This window comes from Epinephelus lanceolatus, chromosome 17, assembly GCF_041903045.1.
Source record: "Epinephelus lanceolatus isolate andai-2023 chromosome 17, ASM4190304v1, whole genome shotgun sequence".
Classification (NCBI taxonomy): domain Eukaryota; kingdom Metazoa; phylum Chordata; class Actinopteri; order Perciformes; family Serranidae; genus Epinephelus; species Epinephelus lanceolatus.
The window spans coordinates 31,578,704-31,601,620 of record NC_135750.1 but is presented as its reverse complement, the minus strand read 5'-3'; the positions used below and the strand labels follow the sequence as shown (position 1 = coordinate 31,601,620).

Below are 22,917 nucleotides of genomic sequence, written 5' to 3'. Positions count from 1 at the left end.
TGCTGGTGGATCATTTATTACCCTGCTGTATAACATGAGGCACTGCACCCCAATATTGCATCAGCCCTCCCACCTCACACTCCGGAATCATTCTCATTAAAGTCCTGTAATTGTTTCACTGACCTCTATGTGGAACGACCTAGTCACATAGCAACTGTATCCTGAAATAAATGTCCATATCTGAATTGTTCACTTGTCATGGGGGCGTCATTACTTGGGTGGTTGGAGCGAACAGGCTTCTTGTTCAAGGGAAGGGAGGACAAAAGAAAGGTTCTCATACATTTATGCTCATGAATATGTTGATTTTTCTTAACAAATATGCCATCACTTGGAAAGACATGATGAACTGATATTAATTTCCCAACTCTGCTGGTGGCCAACTACAACTCTAACTTGAAATTTGCTAAACTAAAATGTGACATCTAAGTTTTCTACTTTATGTAATTCTCTTTCTATCTGTCCTATGCCAAATGCAAAAACAAGCTGAGGAAGAATAAACTGGCAGCATCCAATATGGAGTTATGATGGCTTTAAAAACAAAAAAACAACAACAAAAAAACAGTAGAATACAAATCGTGACCAGAGACTGGTCAGAAAACTGCAGTAGTGAAATTAGACGTCACTACAGCAAACACCTTCACATTACACTCAATGAATGTTGTCACTGTATAATCCATCATACACACATGCTGATTTACCTGTCTGCAATCATTCCACTCGGCTTCTGTCTTACAGTCAGAGCCTTTCAAGACCAACTCAGGGACATAGCAGAGAAAATGTCCAAACTGGTGTGATCAAAGCAAATCCCTGAAGTGAAAAATTCCTTGAACCCATTTTTGACTGGCAGAAGAAAAAGAAAAAAAGGGAAATATGTGCAAGCTTTTATGGCAAACCAGCAAACTCCTGTCTTTGTAATGCTGAGTGGCAGCTCCCTCAGAGGAGAACAGGGTTCTTAATCAGAATAAATGCAAGAAGACACTCAGACCTGTTGCGTGGCTATGGCATTAACATGGGCAGAGAATCGACGGAGACATTCCAGTATCCTGATTATAGTACCTGCACACAGACTGGAAGCGAGTGAATCAATGAAAAATAACAAGCAGGACGAAGTGCAGCTATAAATGATCAAACCAAGAGGTTTCTGATGTGGTTAGGGATTGTATAGGCATGACTGAAAGCAAAAGTAGAAGAGTTTCCTCACTTAGCACTGTACACTGTACCAACAAAACTGCTTTCTGTGCAAGTATACAGAGATCTCTTTTACACTACCTGGATCTGGGTATACTATCCACATAATTAACACGGAATCGGATGGTGTTTGTTGTGATCTTCATTTTGTCGGTAGCTACGGATTAAATCATTTCTTGGAAAAGCACTGTGCAAGGCAGGTGAAAAGGTGAGGAGGCGACAACAAAGAAAAGCATTCTCAGAAAATCAGCAGAAGAAAATGTAAATCTATGTGCTTTTCCATCCACTTCTGTTATGCTTCAGTTATTTGGGGTTGGTTCAATGAGATAAGCAGCAGGTGGCGCTAATTCTCCAATCAGAAGTCTGCAGAGAGGGGTGCAACAAGATGGCGCAAATAAAAGAGCGCCAGTCAAACAAAGGACAATGATGGATGCATTAGAAAGGAGAGCACACCCTCAACTCAGAGTCATGTCATGCCATCTACGTTTTTCCCGCTGTTTTGTTGGATGACTTATGAGACAGGACTTAAGTGGTGGCGATAACAACAAACTAGTGGTAGCTTTTGCTGGCGACCCAGAGCTATAGACCTTGTCATTGCTTTTATATTGCCAGGGCAACAGTTTTTGCCCCTGTTTACTACCTGTCCGCTTCTGCATTAGCCAACATTCCAACAGGAAATACACTTCAACCCATTTAGTATGTTCAAGTTCGAAATGGCCTATATGACTTTACCAACTGTTGTTACCATCATCTGACAAGCAAACAGCAAGACAAGGTAAAAAGGACGTTAGCTAATAGCTAGTCAGTTGATTAACGTTAAACCCTAGCATTATAAAATAGTTTAGGCTACAGTTTGTTCAGACATGCCTTGCAGATTGCCTAGGATGATGCTGAAAGTGATTCAACATTAGCTTAACACAAACTATGGTTGGTAAAATCCTGTAGCTCCAGCAACAGCCACCACTAGTCTGCTGCTAAAAAGTGTTCTGTTTGATCGGGGTCGTCCTCAGCAAAAAGGCAGTGTGGTGTGCCTTGCGTTTTGCAACCTCCAAAACATGCTACATCTCATTTGGGCATGTGTAAGCCAGTCCATTCTCACTCATGTGTAATGCCCAGATAAAGTTGTGTGATTACCCCTCAACGACCAGAAAAGGAAAGACAAACCTGTGTTTAGTACCACTTTTGACCACCTGACATATACTGCCACACGTCATGACAGTGACTCAGACAGGGACGAGGAGTATCCCACTGTTCAAGTTCATCTGAAGGTGTGCAATGGAAGTAACATCAAGAGACTATGGTGGCCAGGTTAAATTGGTTGCTGTGTCCCACAGCTGTAATGTGATGCTATCTTGCCTCTGATGACCTAAGCCATCCAACATCTATCAAGCTCATCTTCCCATGGTGGCCACCCACATAACCAACATTTTGAGATTGCCTCCTTCACAAAGCCAGGCAGCTCTTTAGTGTTTTGATACTCAGACTCACCTTTCTGGCACATATGACCAAGTCTCTATTTGTTTTTTATCGGTTTTAAACCCAGTCAAAATAATCCTTTCTTTAGTAGTGAAATTACACACTTTTAATGTAGCAACACATTTGCAAATACTAAAGGAGACCTCACTCTTGTGTTTTGTTTTTTTTTTGGTCACTAGGTATAGGCAATGCATCTAAACTAAGACCAAGTCTACAGCCACGTTTGCAGCTATGTGAGGCTGTTTGAGCCAAATGCTAGCAGCATGCTCACAAAAGCCTCTTTTCCAATGTACAAAAAACCCCATTAACACCTGCTGACATCTGGCCTTTTATTGTAATGGGAAAGGTTTCAATCTACATTCACATCTGGGTCAAATAACTGCATGGGTATTTAATAGCTCTAGCTCTGAACGACATTGATGGAAACACAACACCCAGGTGAACGTGCAAATTTTAACCCCTTAACTGGCGAGATGATATGATGCATCACCACAAAATACCATCCGTCTCAACCCAAGAAGCACTCAAACAATGATCCAAATTAGTCTGCACAGAGTTTGAAAGAGAGATTGAATAAGTAAGAGATATATTAAAAGAAGTAACCACCAATATCACAGGCCTTCATGCTGCTTTCTACTGTTTACTAACCTGTTATCTGTGTGAATGTATCAAGTCTGTCCATAATGTTGCATGTGACACCAAAAAAATACTTACACACACAGAAATGCATGAAATGCAATGGGAAATGAGTCTATGAATACTAAACACGGGAGCGTATCTATGTTTCCCAGGTTCTATGTTCCCCACTTAACCCTGCAAAAACAGTTCTATGTTCCCCGCATACACAAAAAAGGTTCTATGTTTCCCGCTCAACCAAGCGGGAAACATAGAACCTTTTTTGGTTGAGCGGGGAACATAGAACCCGAGAAAAATAGAACCTTTTTGGGTGGTAAGCGGGGGACATTGGGATGACCCCCTAAACACATAGCATAGCTGAGGCTGGTGGGGATGTTATGGTGTGTCTCAAATCACATACTTCCGTTAGTATACTTCTATAGTATACTGTGTGCACTATGTACTCATTGGCGTAGTGCGCAAATTTTGACAGAGTAGTGTTGTCTCAAACCAAACCTCGCAAATTAGCTAGTTAGCAAACTAGCATTAGCATTCGTGTTATCGTTCGCGGTACCAAATCATTACAGACTGCTAAATTAACCCAACAAACATACAGCTGGCTTATACCCGATAAAAATATAGTGGTGCTTAGTGCAAAAAACACGTGAATTTGTACAATGCAGCGACGTTCACGGTCGCACAGTCCTCGACCGCTATTTCCAGTTTGAAAAGTGGTCCCTTCCCTTCCGCTACGTAGCCAAAATGGCGACCATTGAGTGCAAGAAGTGTCCATATTTCCACACTAAACTTTTTGACCGTTTTGAGTGCACCATCCGGGTACTCACAGTGCACTGCATTTTTCCATACTTCTCAGTGTGAACGCACTTCTGCACTAAAAATAGTAAGTGTAAGTACAGAAGTACGTGATTTGAGACACAGCATTAGTTTTGCAGGTATTTGGTATTGGACAAAAGAATGAATTTGACTTGATGATGCCCCTAGATTAAAAAAAAAAAAAAAAATTTCCATTTCCATTATTTATCTATTTATTGTGTGTAATAATGTTATTTTATCTTATTATTTACTATTATCATTTTCTATGCGTGTCTGATGTTTGATTTAAATATTTACTTTATTATCCTCACTTTGGGTCAGGGTGGAAACATTATGGATGGATATGGGAGATTAGGGTACGAATAAACAGTACGGGTTCAGTTCATGTTCTCAATGTTGTAGGTTTTGTATACCAACCAGACACCAGCTCACTCTGACATCTTTAATATGTCACTGTATACTGCCCATAAATCTGGTAAAAAAGTAATAACAAAATTTGTCAAAGAAAAAAAAAACCCTTCCCTCCCCCACACTGACAATTTAATAGGCATCCTCACATGACAATTATCCAGGGGCTCCTTTAATAAGTAATTTACGAGCATTGTTTACATGCAGATTGCAAATGGTGGCAGTATCATGTTTCACAAATAACTGTCTCTTGCAAATTGCAGTCATGCGTTGGTGGTGAGTATGCCATTTGTTTTGATTCGTGAAACCTGTTAGAATTAACAGAGCAGAAAAATAAAATTCAGTAAAACTTAATACTTCCGTCAATTTTCTTTTGTACAACTGAATGTAACATCATTAATACCTCTAAGATATTAAATATTAATATAAAACCACTATTATGGCAGGCTTTTCACCCCACCTTGGCCATTTGGAACAGATATCATTTTTGCCTAAAGACATGGTTGAACAAAAGCTCCTTTCAAGCACACCTTAGCATAGCATAATGAAGTGGTAAAGCAAAAAGAAAAACTCAGAAGAAAGGTCACAGCAACAAAAGCAAACACCAGCTTTAGTAGAAGGCAACTGTCTCAATGGTAAATACTAAGAGCACTTCTAGCTGTTGTTACAAAATGAAACGTTCCTGGTTTCCACACTTGCACAGCCATTCTGTCATTCACATTTTCTCACTTCACTTTCTTTCCACGATATGACTGCAGAGATTTTACTGCTGGCCTAGCTCCATGCTCGTTTTGAGTTTTCTCACCACAGATTGTGAGAATGCACATGTCTGCAACATCCGAGATCGTCCAATATTCCAAATCCTATTGACAAATCCGAATGAATCTTGTAATCTGTAATTTCCCGTCCTTATCTCACGGCTAGGTGGGAGCTTCTCTTGGAACGTGAGACAAGGCTTTATGAGAGAAATCTGGAGCGGACTGCCTGTGAATATGAGATACGCTGAGATTCGTTAAATCCTGTAGTCTGATCCCAGCTTTAGACACAACTCCTCATTCAGCTCTGCACAGTGCCAAGATGTCTTCATGCAGTATATCGGTCTAGTTTTATTAACTGCCCATTTTTCCTGGACAGTACTGTCACATCACTGTCCAATGTTTGTGTGAGTTTCCTGTTGGCTCCAGGGATGATAATCATCCATTTTATGATATATGGCCAGGAGTAGGGGACACGGTGGGTGTGTTATTACCCAAGATGACGTTTCTACCTGTAGTGATGACATTGATACCCACGGTGATGACATTTCTATCTGTGGTGATAATGTTTGCACCTGCAGTGATAACTGTTCTTCCCACGGTGAGGATGTTTCCAGCCATGATGATGACATTTCTAAATCACATTGCCATGGCAATGATGCTTTTTTTGCAAAAATGATGATGTTTCTCCAAACAATAATGACGATTTGACTTGGAGTTACATTTTTCCTCTGAGAAACACACTATGAATTACTTTTTGGTATGGGTGACCCCAGCAGTTTCATACCTTTTAGACTGAGGGGGCAATACCCTTTCAAATTTTTGAGATGTGATGACTTTAGAAATTATTTTTTTCCTACTTTATTTGCAATTTCTGTTTTCCTTTCTTTTTTTCTCTGTGTTTTTTCTGTATCTCTGATAAACAGAAACCCATCTCCATATACAGGGTATTTGGTTCCTTCCAGCTAAAACACAAGTCCTAAGTTAGAGCAGCACAGTTTTACAGTCAGGGTGCAGCATGTTGTTCGTGTGTGAATCAGCAATGTCAAATTATTGAAATAGTATGATTTTATTGGACTTAACATTTCAGGTACTGGAGCCTCAGGAAGAACTTTGCCTGTAGCTACAGTGCATTTAGCATCAGTTGTTTTTAGCCATGCTAACAGCAAGGCTCTACAGGACTCAATGACAGTCTATCAGTCCAAGACTTTGGTTCAGAGTTAAGTATCTCAGTAAGTATTAGATGGTATATAATCTCTCAGTAAATGAATATCTACATATGTAATGTAGAATCCATAGGCGATAGGACCAGAGTTTGGTATTTGAAGCATCCTGGTTTGCATTTATAGCCTGAGAAGTATTGACCAATCACTTTTGAGTGGCAGATAAACCATCCATGCGGAGAGTCATAATGCATTGGCTGAAATGCATCTAAGAACCCATCGACTATTGTCTGTTGATCATTTAGCTTGATATTAACTTTTTTTCGCATTTATCTGCATTCTTATACAGATATCTCATTACAGAGATTAGGGGGAATGAGTGGCACTTGGAAGAGGAAGTCTTGGCCTGGATATCTGGTGACTACACCCCATCTCCCAAAATATTGTCTGTGCCCGAAGAGGCTTTATCGTCGCCAGACAGTAGCTGTTGGGTTCCAGATTGGATGGTAGGCTATATTACAGACATTCAAGTCATCCTCAGAGGATAAATCCTAATGACTCTGATGATCCCCTTCCTTTTTCCCCATGCACTACCAGCAGGTTGCAGTTTGCTTTTGTCCTGTTAAAGACTGGATGGATGCATTGCCATACAATTTGGTACAGACATTCATGGTCCCCAGGGGATGAACTAACTTTTCATCCGGTCAGAATTTTTAATTGTCCAGTACTTTGCTTTATGACCAAATAGCTGCAAAATTAATGACATTCCCATCAGCCTCAGCTATGCTTTGCGTATAGTGCTAAATAGCAAATATTAGCATACTAACATGCCAAACTAATATAGTGAACATGGTGCTGAAGTACAGCCTCAGTGCAACTAGCTTGGCTGCAGATTGTCAATTGTGTTAAGTGGTTACATTGCAGATCTAAATCATCTTAACTTTTTTATTAGCTCAAATTTTTACAGCACTGAAATGTGTACTAAAAAGAAGGGGACAACAAAAGAAGCTGTATGTGGTGAGGCCCTCTCACTTCCACTAACCAACTAACCCTTAACATTTTCCTGTTCACTATTACCTTTTACTCTATTATAACTGGTTTATGATTTCAGATGACTACTGTTCATGGTTAGGGTTGATGATAAACACAGTAGCCAAAGTAATGTATTACTGTTAACAAGTTGGTTTGGTGTGAACATTAACATATGTAAAGTAGCAAGAGACATGGCTGATTTGCTTCTCAATGTTTCATGTCAGTGTTTCATTTTAATGAGCAACTAGGTAGCAGCAGCAAAGCAAACACGGAGCCACAGCAGCTCAGGTGAAATCTCATAGTGGATAGCTGATTACAGCCAACAGTGTAAGGTCATCACTTAATAGGCTTTACTTTTGTAAGGGGCTTATAGTGTCTCCCTTACGTATCATTCTAGTCACTGCAGAAAAAAATGCAAACAAGCAGAGGAACAGAGACGAGCACACTACAGAACTTGCTCAATCTATTACCGTATATTATACCCCTCCAGTTAAGTAACACAAACAAGCTTAATTCAGAGTAAACTACTATATTCTGGCATGATCCCATCTAAATGTTACACATTATGTTTACAAAGTTTTCACTGTGCCTTTACACCTTAAACAAAATGTCTCTTATCCATGTACAGACTGAAATTTGTTACGTCTAGATGAGCTTGAGGCTGAAGCTTTGAAGCTATTTATTTCTGTCTAACCTCTATGTTTCACACTACACTAAGTTCTTGACCAATTTATGTGGCTAAATAAGGGTTAAAAGCAAAAGGGAGCACAATTCAATATTGAGTGCAAAATCAACTTCTAACAAATTGCACAGAGGCTATTAAAAAAAAAAAACATCCACAAGCTAGAGGAAGCCTGGAGGAAGGAAGAAAAGAAAAAAATATAACTTTAAATCAAATTCTGTTTCTGAAAATAGAACACCCAGTGTAGCAATTACCAGTGTAATGTTCCTAGAATACTCCACTTCCGCGACAATAATAAACAGTGACAATGATTCGACTTGTAATCCACTTAGTGTGCTTAATGAAATGCTACATATTGTTTGTACGCATGTAAGACAAAGGAAAAAATAAAATAAAAACTATCCCTCTGGCTCACACTTCCTTAGCTACATTCAGCTCTCTTCAGTTAGATCTCATATGGATATTATGAAGACACAAAGCAGAGATGTCTCATTTTAGCAATGTGATGCTTACACTCCTTGCTACTGATTGCTTTACATGTGGGCAACAAACAGGAATAATGTTTATTTTCTTGCATATTATAAACACCACAGGGTTACAACTGACAGCCAAAGGTTTATAATGGAAACAGAAATGGTAATAAAGTAGCATGAAATTGCTGCATGCTTTTAATTAGCATGGGATCATATTAGAGGAGAATGGTGGCAGCATGTTCCTCCACAGCCTGAGAAATATGAGCGTGGGTGTTCAAATAGTATGTTAGTGTGAGGTTTAGTAGCCATGCATGTGCATATCCAGCCCAGTTGCCAGAATAAAATGTTGGCATTGTTCAGTTACTGAAGTGTTGCGCAAGGAGGAATTTTTGTATATTTTGACTGTTTACATTTGATTAAGGCTCAGAGTCATGCATGATTAAGAGTGGGGCCACTTGAAGGACAGGTGAAGTGAGTCAGATCCACCTCTTACACCTCCATACCTCCAACCTCTCGTCCAAATATGGTCACTTCTGGCTCCAAACATTTGAGATGGCGCAACCAAAATACCAAACTAGAGGTTTCAAAATGGGAGACCACAAAACAAGTGGGTGACATCGAGGTAGTTACGTCCATTACTGTATGGTTTCTCACCAGGAAAACAGGATGATGGATTATTTGACACGAAGGTGAGACAGCAGACAAGACCAACAAAAGTGGATATTTGTTAAGTCTTTGCACTCAAGTCCCAAGTCAAGACTGTATGACTAGTCAAGCTCCAAGTCCTAAACAGTGTTTATTTGGGGAACTGCCCATTGGTCCGACATCCCATTGTTCCGACCATATTAAACCCATTGTTCCGAAGTCCGTTCCGAAATCATCATGATGCCCTGTGGTTAAGATCTGGTTAGGTTTAGACACAAAAACCACTTGGTTAGGGTTAGGAAAAGATCATGGTGTGGGTTAAAATGAAAAAGAAAGTGACAAACACATAAGCTGTGAGCCTGCTCCACCTCAAGCCTTTCCCAGCTGACCCAGAGCCAGTCTCGGTGCACCATCAAGGTAGAAATACGCCCGCCGGGAGCCGTTCAGCACCGCGGACCGTCGGACTAATGGGATGTCGGACCAATGGGCTGTCGGTCCAATGACATGGACCCGTTTATTTGCTTACGAAAATCATGAAAGCTTTTTAAAATTCACATTGAAATTTCAACTGGTGCTCTGAGACGTAACATTGGGCCTTCATGGTTCTCTCCTGCAACTTGATTGGATGGTGTTGTATTGCTTGGAACAAAGTGGATCATCTGGGGAATTAAGTGTTGACCTGATGGAAATGAATAGCATTACTGTTAGCTGATTAAGAAATGAAGGGAAATGAATAATTATGTGGCACACGTTTAAATACTTTTAAATCTTTAAGCTTGAGGGAAGGTATCTTCAAGTATTAGTATTTTCAAGTTATGAGGCTCAAGTCCAAGAGAAGTCAGGGGTCATTGGTGTTAGTCCAAGTTGAGGTGCAAATCTATTTTGATTTTGTCAAGTCTAAAGTCATCAAATTTCTGGACTCGAGTCCAAGTTATCTGACTCAAGTCCCCACTTGCATATCTGTGTGTGCGTGTGTGTGTGTGTGTGTGTACTTGCTTCCTTTACCCCAGGATTCCCTCGCTTGATGTGTCTATACCACAAAGGCTTCTTCATATCATCACCAACAATAAGATTCTTTCACTGTTGCACTAAATGCAAATCCATTATCTTTAGGTTGAAAGCTAATAGCAACACACGGAGCACAGAATGAACTGGATCAACTTTTGACCTTGAAAAAGAAAAAAACATCACAACGTATCCCTCCCCTTTCAAACTCAACTTCACCAGGTCTATTCATCTACCTCTGTTAATTAGAATTCACAAGAACCGACATGCCACCAAGGTCAAGAGGAAACGTTTGCAAATGTGAATGGTAAGTGAACAGCCCTCCCCCACCCACTCCACACATCACTCCATTTTTCAAAAAAGGGCTAATTTCCCAGCTCTCCCTGCCCGCCACCAGGATGTTTGGAGGACAGGGGCTGCGCCTTCCTTCCTCGGCTCGCTTGTCTGTCACAGCGTACGCTCAGGTATGTGTGTCTTACAGTATGTGACGCCCTGAGGGTCCCTGCGCCACCATCCGCTAAATTAAACCTCTCCTCCCCTTCCTGTGCTCGCTGAGAGAGGCCTCCTTCTAGGCGGCTCCCATCCTCACTGCAAACACTGGCTGTGTGAGCGCCAGCCAGGCAGCCAGCCAGGGGAGCGTTCGAAAGTGCCGCTCCCCAAAGCCCAGTGCAATTGCCCTGTTATTGTCCACTCATCCACTGCTCAGAGGGTGGAGGAGGGTGGGGGGTCGAAAGAGCTGTGAGCACTCAACATCCAAGATATCGTAATTTGACGGTGAGCTTCGTATTAAATTCGGCTGTTACCCCGGTGGACACAGAGAGAGAGAGAGGAGGTAGCGGTGGAGCACATTTGGAAATGCACAGCTATCTGTGATCACCTTTAAATACCGTCTTAATACCGTCGAAAATTGGGAGTGTAATGATGTTCATTTATGTTTGTTTTTTTTAACTTTAAGCAGAGTCCCCTGTGGATCCTCATGCTGCTGTACTGAATTAATGCTACAATAATCTAACAAATTTGCCTTTTTTTTGACAAATAAAATACAGTGCAAGAATATAATACTACTATAATACCAAAAAATCAATTTCTTGTTATTTTTTTTCTGATGCCATTTGTTTTTGTTTTAAAAATGAGACAATCCCAGTGTCAGTATTTACACTCTATGTGCTGCTCCCTGCCAGGATATTCCACACTTAGCTTTAACTGCTGCAACCAACCAGTATACATGTTTGATACATCTGAAAAAAAATAAGAGATGGAGAAACCATGGAGTCTTACGGAGAGAGTTTATGGGTTTATGAGTGATTTTTCATTTTGGTTTTTGATAACATTTTAAGATTGTTAAACTAGAGTTATACTGAATTAAGTATGAAAAATTATGTATTTTGGCATGTGTTGGTCAAACTGTTTAAAATGATAAAAGTAATAATAATTCACTTTTATTCTTACTTAAAAACTTAATAAAAGCAAATAATCAAATTTTGTATCACTGAAAACTCAACTCAACTCAACTCAACTCAAATCTATTTATATAGCCCATTTAAAAACAACCTCAGTTGACCAAAGTGCTGAACAGACAATGCAATATAAATAATATCAGTAATTAATAATAATAATATAAATAAATCAATCAATTTAAATTAAAAAGAATTTTTTTTTTTTAAAAAAAAAAAGGCCTATTTAAATAAACTATACAACATCATACAGTGAACAATAAAAAGATCATAAGAACAAAATGTCATGCTTAACATGCTTCCAGAGTTTGGGCAGCTCTTATATGTATAGGTAGGCTGTTCCACAGGTTAGGACCTGCCACTGAGAAGGCTCTATCGCCTTTACTTTTGAGCCTGGATCTCGGAACCTCCAGCAGTAATAGATTTGTAGACCTCAACGCTCTCATTGGGGTGTGAGGCTGTAAAAGCTCAGTCAAAAAAGATGGCGCCAGGCCATTAAGACTCTTAAAAACAAACATTAAAATTTTAAACTCTTAAAGTATCTCCTCTATATTGGCCAACAGTAGATCCTTGATGACCGCAGCACAGGAGCACCCTCTGAAACCTGTTTTGGAATGAGTGTGCAATTCAGAAGAGAGTAGTTTCAACATTTCATATATCACACCACCTCTTCTTTAGAGGCTACAAACAAGAGGAACAAAGAAGGCTTTAATTTAGTTAGCAATCCCTGTTTATGCTTTTTCACTGACTGCACTTGTCACTGGGGTATTAAATTCTCCTTATTAGATTATTTCTGTGATGTAGCTCATCAGTCCAGCAGCAGGATAACTCCCCCACTTCTGTTCTAGAGAGGACGTAGAGGAAGTAAAAGTCATATCGAGTTTTCCGTAGGTGGGCCTGAGGAAGGATCATTTACATATTTATATATTTGAATGTTGTAAATTAATTTTTCATGTTAATTGTTACTGGAGATAAGAAGGTTTTTACACATATGACAAACTTTTTTTTTTTTACTTGTTTTTAAAGACAGAAAAATGTGGAATGTTTTGGATAAATCCTTGTGTCTGATTAGCTATTCCTACTCTGAGCATACTTGTTAAATGTGTCTTACTGCTTTCATTTAGCAAAGAAATTTCAAAGGCTGACAGCCTTCAAACCAGGAACCCTGTTGCTGTGAGGAAAGACGGCTCCTGGTTCGAACCTCGGGTATGGGGGGGCCCTTCTGTGTGGTATTTGCATGTTCTCCTCCCAGAAGCTGGGGAAGATGTTTCACTTGCATTCCATCTCATTTTCCTATCCTGTCTCGATTAGCCCAGATGTGCTATTTTTTTTTTTTTTTTTTTTACTTAAATTTTTGAATCTAAGTTTATTAACATTAAAAATATATATATATTTAAATTCACCTCTTGACATTGTACATCAAGAAATTTCACATTCTAATTTTGATTAGATGAATTTAGAACAAATAAATTCAGATACATGGTTTCCAGTGTAAAATACTTCAATACTAGGAATTCAGTGGTGTTTAAGTTTTAATATTAAGTATTCAGTGCTTTAAAAATTCAAATATTTTCATCTCTTATTTGCTTGCATAATTACAGGCCCTGGTTTCTTTGATATACATACGATACTACAAATGTTACATTTAAGTGAAATACAAAATGAGAAAAACAATTAAGTGTTTATTTAAGTGTAAAGCAGATTTTCTAATTCTAAGATGTCATAGAGAGTTTCTTTTTGTTCATGATACAATATAGGCAAATTGCTCTATTTGGGACAAAATTTGGCTACTTCTGGTCTGATGTAGAGCCAGAGGAGTGTCAGGTACAGAGAATATGAATAGTCCTCTCATATCAGTAACTATGCTTCAGGACCAAAGCCAGGACATCTATGCACACTGCCTTCTGACCAGAACCTCATTAATCACACTCCAACAGATGACATAGAGTAATTACCCTCTGAGAAAGACACATACTGATACACACACTCACACGCACAGTATATAACACGCTTTATGCACACGTTATGCCAAAGTATGCATAAACAGGCAGAACAAACGACAACGAATTACATTTACATGAACACATTTTTAACAGGTGTACTTTGGTTTGCAGCCTGGGAACACCTGAGCTGCACCGCTGAGTATTCACACACACAAATACACAAAAACACACACACAGAGTAAATTTCAAGGGTAGATCCTGCCACATAGAGGGGTGTGTTTTTTTTTCGAGGTGCTGGGCAGGTCATGGATCTCTCCTGCCCAGGGAGGGAGTCAGTCTGTCTAGGCATGATGAAATCCTCCACCTGTCCTCATTCATCAAGTCCACTACACATATTAATTATCACAAACCTTCAGACTTACAGCAGAGGACACACACACACACACACACACAGACACACACACACACACAGACCCACCTCCCTCCCTCGGCCCTCTCCCCCAGCCAACAACCACTCCCTCAGACCTACAGTTAAAATTCAACTGTGGTGGCCAGATACCGATGCTGGTTGTAAGTGCCTGTGGCACTACAAGTCAGCAGAGTATTTCCAGAGGACGCCTAGATGTCAGTTATTGCTAGCAGGGTGTCCCAACCCAAACCTGACAGTGGAGGTGCAGTCATATCGATCACACCAGGGTGTGAAAGATTTTCTGGTTCAGAGTGACCAATTACAAATAAACCTAACTGACACAGTGGGTTCTTTATTTAAAAAAATCAATTTTCCACAGCAGGAGCTTTTCTTAAAAAAAAAAAAAAAAAAAAAAAAAAAAAAAAGCCACAGGAACCAAGATGGGCACACAAAATGTCTCCACATCATGGTTGAGGTTCAAGGTCATTTTCACACAAGACATTTCATCTTGTCGTAGCAGAAAAGCACAGGTGTGAATAATAAAATGAATGATGGCTGAATTCCACTTAACTGCTTCAGGTCTTGGTATTGTGCATGCTGGCTCATGCACATGACTTACTGAGACACTTGAATAGAGCAGAGCCAGAGTTAATGTTATCAGTAACACCTGTGATTTTCCTACTTTGATAAGTCAAAATGTATGCAGCTACAGCATACATTTATACAATCAGAAAGCTCTTGCCAGTATGACTGGGGTTGAAAATTGGCTGCAACTATAATTATATAACAATGAATCAAATCATAATGTGAAAACAATGTGACAATGTGGAAAGCGTTGCTCACAGTGCTGAACTGAGTATTATCACCTGAACCTGCAGCTCCTCTCAGAGCTTTACTGTAGAAGGTTTCAGCCATAAGCCCTATTCACATGGGACTAGTGTTATCAGGGGACCTCATGTGATTTAGAAGTCACTCCCTTATGTCTGTGTTTCATGCAGCACATTCACACGGGGCAAGGGAAGTCTGCATTTTACTCAAATTTACTGCCATATATAAATATGATGAGCGTTGAGGTCTCATTTGTAACCCCACCACGCACAACATCGAAACACTACACAGCACTACTTGCAGTGATGTAATGTTAACCTCCTTTTTTCTTTTATATGTGGGTTAAACAAACAGAATTTTCTGTGAACAGGTCTCCATGCTGTGTAGCGAGATGAGCCTCCTGCACCCAAAAAGCTGTCAAAACTTTCATTTATAATCGCCAGTGCAGCCTCCATAACTTGCGACCAGTAAAGAGGCACAAATGAGGCACAGAGAAAACAGAAAACCCGAATATGACCCCAAACCAAAGAGATGCCAATTCACATGGGACTAAGACTGTCACAGGCCATTTGTGTTTGGTGAAATATCGTAGGGTAATTTGCAGTGAAAGTTTACTTGAAAAATTATGAACATGGCAGGTTTGCATGGAATTAAGATTACAGACGACCTCCGCTATTGTTATATATCTCATGAGGTCCCCAGGTAATACTGGTCCAGTGTGAACAGGGCTATAGTCTGTATATAAAGATAGAGGTCATGACAGCTTCTCAAAAGTGAAGCCAATTCATCTGAATGATCCCCTAGTGGCTGGCTGCGGTATAGGTCTTAAACCCCGCCCCCTCCAAGTTAGCCAATGGGACATGGGCCAAAGAAACAAAACACGTCAAATACATCTCTCCCAAAGGTTCTGTCATTCTGTCATGTTCATGCGTTCATCTTTCTGATAAGTTTGGTTTAAAAAGGGGGTGTGATGTCATGATTGGCAAATGTGTTTCACTGGCCATTGACTATCGCAGTTTCATGGGCCCAATCACAGCTGTGCAGACTCTTGCTCCAAACGATATCACAGAGGCAAGGTGGCTGCAGCTGTATCCGCAATACTTTGGCTTCATTTTTGTACAGTGTGAAGAAGTGGAGACATATTGTCCATCCTTATAGTCTTGATGGATGCCTGCCAAGCTGCAGACCACTGAGTGTAAGACCAACAAAAAAACATAAACAGTTGTGATTTTGTGAGTCATTACTGTGTTCCCAGAACCCAACAAGGATGTTTTGTAACCTGTCGCTGTTTTTTCGACGGCTTTTTAGGCACAAAAGTGGTTGTTTTTTTTTTCATAAGGTATCGCTGCTTTTCTGGCGGTAATGGTGTCCCACATACAGGGTATTTCAAGCCAAAACATGATCTTCAAAAACCTCTTTGTCTCACAACCAAGTGATTTTTGTGCCTAAACCTAACAACAGCATTGTTGAAACCTTAGTTTCAATATATCTGCTACTTAATAACATGCAAATGTAACATATCCGTGGTTTGCAGAAACATTCAATGCCAACATTTTCTCTGGTGATTGGATTGGCTGAAGAGCTAGACATTTCCCTCAGGAGCCAATGGAGACTAACAGCTCGATTAAGTACTTAAACAATTAGTTGATAATCAAAATTGCAAGAGACTTCTTTTTTGTCTAATCAGTTAATGGAAGTTATTGTTGCAGCACTTCGTGGAATTTGTTCATTAAAGTATCAGAACAGAAAAAAAACAGAAAATGTGTAGCAGGCCAGCGGGTGTTTCCACTGTGTCCACCTCTGTGTCTGTATGAAACAATCAAATAACAGTGTTAAAACTGCCTCTATGACAAATCACCTAATCCAAATAGTTCTTCAGATAAAACGAAAATGGGGGAGAAAGAGGAGAAAATGGTGGAGGCAAATAAGACCTAGCTTAGCATCTCAGTATTGCTGTGATTTCTTTCAGGGCAGTGGGAACTGTGGACCTCAGCCCATAGTCTCAGCACAGGTTATACCCTGTTCATTTTGTTATGCGAGGCTTTATGAGCACAAGGAACTCCAGCTGTCAACACCCATCTCCTGACACCCATAAAACGTTGTGTTGTGGGGTCATTTCCTGTAATTGGTTTGGATAATGCTCCCACTATGGACCAGAACTTGCACTTTCAGCCATTTCACTGCTGTTCCTTTGGTGTCACCTGTGATCAAATTACATCATTTTCACCTGTGCAAGCAATCTGAATACTTCCAAATGGAAACATGTTTGGCCTGCATGAACCCCAAGTCACTGCGTCTCGTTGTGACAGTTGTCCAGCCCCCTCCCACAGCGATTCGAGGATTCCCCCTGAGCCTGTTCTTAATTGGGAGGAGATCATTAGCTTTTTTTAAGCATTTTATAATAAGACAGAGACCAGCATGTATCCGCTGAGAGCCTCTCTGAAGCCCACAAGATTAAAGTCCTCTAAATGACCGCCTTTGGTCCTTAGCTTGGATGTCTCCCCTTTAATCAGACATCAGTGCTCATCGCTCCCCTGTTTCTCTGACACCAATCACAAGAGCAGAAGAGGAGGATCTCTCCAAAACCACTGGCAAATTAGGAGGGACACGAAAGAGATGAAAGCGCCATCGCTGCGCTGTTCTCGGCCGTATGTCCAACCAATTTACGTCGGTGAGCGTGGACAAAAAAGGCGGACACTCCTCCTCTCCTGCTCATAGCGAACAGTCAGCGCTGTGTGCAGGCAGTGACAGGACAGACACCGGGACAGTTAATTGATCTTCATTGTGTTAATTACGACTGTGATGTGGAGCGGAGGATGAAAAACGGGTCACACTGTGGTTCGATTCTGTCTGAATGTACCCCGTTAAGCTTTCCGCTGACCTTGAAACTAGCCCGGGAAGTGATGGTGCTGCTTAAGTGAGTGAGTGTGCATGCATAAATAGTTTGGCCTGTTCCCTTGCACTTTTAAATCTCCAACAGGCTGATAGCTATGTGCTGTAAATCTCCTGTTGTTCTCACATCTCCTCACCCGTCTCACTCTGTAGAATCTACTTTTCTTCAAAGTACTTGACGTACCTCCGCACCTCATCAAACTCTAACAAACACATGCAAGATTTCTGTAAGACTGACTGTGTGTGTGTGTGTGTGATATCCTCCTGTCCACTCCAGTGCACGGATGGCTGCACTGTCAGCAAGCCTGGCTCTGCCCTTGCATTTGAATAAACACCATCTGAGTTGGCTGGTTGTGTATAATATCTGTCAGGAAGCTGCCACCCCTGTGATCCCACCGACTCTGACCTCTGTCCCCGGGGAGCTGCTGACGGGACACTGCGGTGACAGGGTGTCTCCCCTGTCGATCCACTGCGCTGATACGCCTTACACCCTTCTCCCGCTCCGCTCGCAACTCAAACGTCTTGCCGATCTGCCCTATGCATTGGAAATGAGCTGGGGCCGCCTTACAGGATGCAATGAATAGTCGCGAGGATGGGATAAACACGAGCTTCGGCGACGCCTGTCACAAAGATTGATGGTTCCCTGGAATTTTTGTTGTCGTCTTGTCAGTACTATAAACTTTTCCCTGCTGAATAATTGAGTCCTTCAGCTGAAGAGTCGTGTCAATCTTTTTTTAAGTTTGCACTCACACGCTTGTGGTTTCAGGAGTGCGACTCACTGCCTGATAGCTGTAAATCACAGAGTCGTATGGATAAAAGAAAGCTGAGGACGTGAAATTCCGGATGATGTATGACACACAAATGACTAGATTTAATACAAGTGACTCAACTGATCAACACATTTAAAACAAGCATTTAAGCATTTGGTTGTTTTCAGTTAGCTGAATCCTAATTATATTGCAGGATATTCAAACTCCCCGACTTGTTGCTCTCTGCACAGAAAATGTAAATCAGCAAATCAGCGCTGTTTAGCTAATTGTAATGTAAATTACCAAAGTGTATTATTCAATGTGTATGTTATTGTATTTCTTTTAGGGCTGTATCCAACTCAGAGTTATGTCAGTCAAATCAGATTTGGCTGCTCAATACAAATATTCAACTATTTGTTCCTTTTTGCCATGTGGAGTTTGAGAGTTTTAATGGGGTTTTCCAGGACATTCAGATAGGCAGTGACGTTCAAGTACTATAAATAAGACAAACTAGCCCTCTGAGCTTATGTGTGCCATCTACACTAACAACGGATCAGATATGTGCAACATTTTTTAGCCAACACTAGATAACAAACAAAAGCCAGAGACTGCATTGTAATAAGTTGCTGTGAGCTGTAATTTCACCACTTCTAGACAAAAGGCAGAAGATAACTTAATCTTAAAGCCTGACCAGGCTCCAGGCAGCTGCCTCCATCTCACTCACACTCACACTCACCCTGGGTCCACCCAGTGAGCACTAGAGGTCAACATGATGTTGGACAGACAACATTAGAATTTCATTTTTCTGGATTGGATTTTTGTTACTTCCCAACACAACTTAAAACCAACCAAATAACAACATCATCTGTCGTCAGTATTCTACGTCAAATTGATGTTGGCATTATACGTCATCCTGACATTGAATTTTGGTCACCTGATGTCACAACCAAAATTCAGTCCCTCTGGGATTTTGCAGGCTGTTTTTGTTATCATTGTGGCCTAAAAAGCCTAATTTCATGGCAGCTTTTCTCAAAAATGTTGATGCATGATGGAATGTTTATAGGTAGTTTTATGCAATTAAATTGCAGGGAAAAGTAAAAACTGCAAAAATAGTTGTGATGCTGTCTTGGAGTTGGAGAGAATTTTTATGAGCATTCAGTGTTTCCCACAGAGGTAGAATCTATTTGTAATGGTTGGGGGGGTGGGGTGTATCGATGTCATTCGACACAGCACTGAATGATCGTCCCCTTAAGAGGCTCTCCTTCTACTCTCTTTCTGCCCAGACAGCACAACATGATCTCATCACTACTCATCACATTTTCGGCAGAAGCCCTGCAGCAGTGGTTAACATCTGACAGAGATAATCTCACACTGACAGCAAAACGGCTCAACTGGGAATCAATCATTAGGTAATGTTAGCCATGTGATGCTAACAGTTAGCCCTGTCACTGTGTGTCTTCGACTCCTGGCACAGAGCTCCAGTCCCACAGTAGTAGTCTCATGATACGCTGCATATCACACATCATTGCACGCAGCGCTATAATAAAATGAGATTTTAATAGTCAAACTTGCTGTCAAGTTGCAGTGATTGGACAAAATTGCAAGGTCAAGCAGAATTCATGGGGATTGGCTGACTTCATCTTAATTATTGGATTTGCAACATTGCGAAATCCTGGAGGGACAGTAAATTCAACCAGATATCTATGTCTGTGAGACATCCCCGGAAGTCCATGTGTTATTTCTTTGTACTCAATTGAATTGTTTATGATTGATTGTTCTATCACCCTGGGCGGTGTCCACACCGGTGTAATGTGCATGTAATTACTTTCCTTCTAAATGTAAATGTAGCTGCTATCTGTCACCCCTGCCTCCGAGCTCATCGCACTTATTGTCAAACCCGATTGTCACATGTAGAATATGACTTCTCTAAAAATAATCTCATCTGCCACAACTGAAGGTCTGATTTTGTCATAGGTTACCAATTATGACACCTTATCTTAACACTTAGCATTACCACCTCTGCATGAGACATTCAAGTCCTGGATGAAAACACACCTACCCACTGTTGTATCCTTCCTGAAGCCAATTATGTAGATGGTTCCAGCAAATGCAACGTATTTCTAAATGAAACCTAATTAGCTCTGGCATTGCAGGCAAGCAAACAGTTAATTGGTTATTAAATTGCACAAGTTATGGTGTAAATAGATTTTCTCTGCTTAACTGTTTGCCTTTATATCACTGTGTAAGGTAAGATGTGGTTTATTTAATTTGGAAATGTGTAAATGAACCTTGGACTCCCCAGTGCAATTACCTTTACGTTAACAAGCTTGCGCTTTCATATATTAAAACATTAGGGTGGATTTTGTTCACTCAGCCTGCTTTGATGCAGTCATATATATATGGTGCATTCGTTTGTGAGTGTTTTTGATGGAGCATTGCACTGCATACAGCCCGCCAAACCCTGCCCACCTCCCACTAAGCACTGTGCTATAATTAAAAATGTTGTTCTCGCTCCAGTATCAACTTTCTGCTCACTTAGAGTGGAAACACATATTGCATCGAATAATTTGAAATAATTCGTCTAAGTTTTCTCATGCTGTGGTATTGCAACATGCTGGCCCTAATCGCTTCAAAAACCTTAACCAAAGCTTTGGCAGTGATTCACTATGTAGATTCATGAGTGCACACTCAGAGGAGAGATGTAGAAAAATCCTACCTGATGATATAAACTCTGTGGAAAACGGCCCTGATCAAATGGCCTTTGCACTCACTGCTCTTTCTCTTTCTCTATTTCTCAACTGAAGACAAGTTTATGGTTTCAAATTTTCACCGACAGTAACTTACAGACGAAAGCATTTTGCTTGCATCCTCCCTCAGAGTGGCCTGGCTTAAGACCTCTGAATCACCGCCTACTGTGCATCTCTAAAACACTTCAGCAATTCAAATAGGTCTGGTGTCGTGTCCATTCCCTTCCCCATTTGGAGAAACAATTGACCAGAGCTCAGGAGGCATGGTTAAAAAAAGGGGTCGTCAGGAACACTCTCGAGGGGCCGCAACAGTCAGGGGGCTGAGAGTGGTAGCAGAGCTAGCACCGATATTAGCATGCTAACTGCCAGTTGCATGAAAATTACGTTATCTCATACAGATTGGCTGTGAGCTTGACTATGTTGATTTATGCCTCTTTGATGTTACAGTGGATATGTATCAGCAAGAAATGATGTTTGAAAATCAAGCCCTTTGTCTTCCTACTACAAAAGCATTGAACTGTTTCCTCATTGACAAGCACATGGTAGATCCACACAGTAAAACACTTAAGTGAAATGCTCTTACAATACAACTGTGATCTAATTATAAAGCACTGACCCCTTTGTCAGTCTCTCTGTCCCTATGCATATTTTGAGAACCATTCATCCGATCTACTTCACACTTGGTGGGTATATTGCCAGGGACCCAAGGATGTGCAGTGACGAATTTGCTGCAGTTTGGACACGTTCAATATTTTAAAAACTTTGATTAAAGAAGTGAACAGCGCTCTGTGCAGCAGCAAGGTCAGGGCTTCAGGACTCTACAGACTGACTCTGCTGGATGCTGGAGATGCTAACGTTACATCCAGAGTCTTCTTTATGTCCCTGGAGTCAACAAGCACATGCAGATAGCCTACAGTAGTCAAATTCTGTAAGTTTGCCATACTAACATGTAATACTAACAACATTACTGTAGGCAAGATACCTCATTCCTCTAATAAAACCCATTCTTTATAATCGTGGTGGTTGTGTCAAAGCAAGCGACTAATGTTTATGTGTTTCTGATTGTGAGTAGCTGCAATCTGCAGCAACCTGCAATCTAGTGATTTAGGGGCCCCAGGCAAGCGCCATCTTGCTTTACTTTCCAGCTTTTCCCTAACTGGGAATTTTGTTATTGGCAGCAGTAGAGGAAGTGGCTTTGATTCCATCGAGGCCATTAAATCATCATATGAGGTTTTGCACCAAAATGGTGTGTATACTCTAGCATTGCTAGGGGACACAATTATGTCATGGCAGATGTATTGCTCAGGACCCAAGGAAGAGCACTGTTGAGTGTAAAGTTGCTTGGATGAGTGATTCTTGAGAAAGCTGCAAGCAGCAATACCACAGGCCAAGCAATCAGCAGGATCTGAACAGGCATGTTTTGAAAGGGTCACCACACTAGTACAACAGAGTTTTAAAATCTGATTAACAAGACATTTTGGTTGCACCTTATGTTTGGTTCTGTCAGAATTGTTAGCTACCTAGCTAGTTTAATTAAGCTTAGAGCAGGTCCCATCCCCACAAACTCAAATGCCTCTGGTTTGTCTTAATTGTATTGAATAAATTCAGACAGATAAAAA

At 40.7% G+C, this 22,917-nt stretch overlaps 1 protein-coding gene across 1 annotated transcript in view; it reads right to left on the bottom strand.

Annotated features, from left to right (window-relative positions):
- The window catches only part of dntt (deoxynucleotidyltransferase, terminal), a 120,416-nt gene that overhangs the window by 27,378 nt on the left and 70,121 nt on the right, over positions 1 to 22,917 (bottom strand). The gene's annotated exons all lie outside the window — the stretch shown is intronic.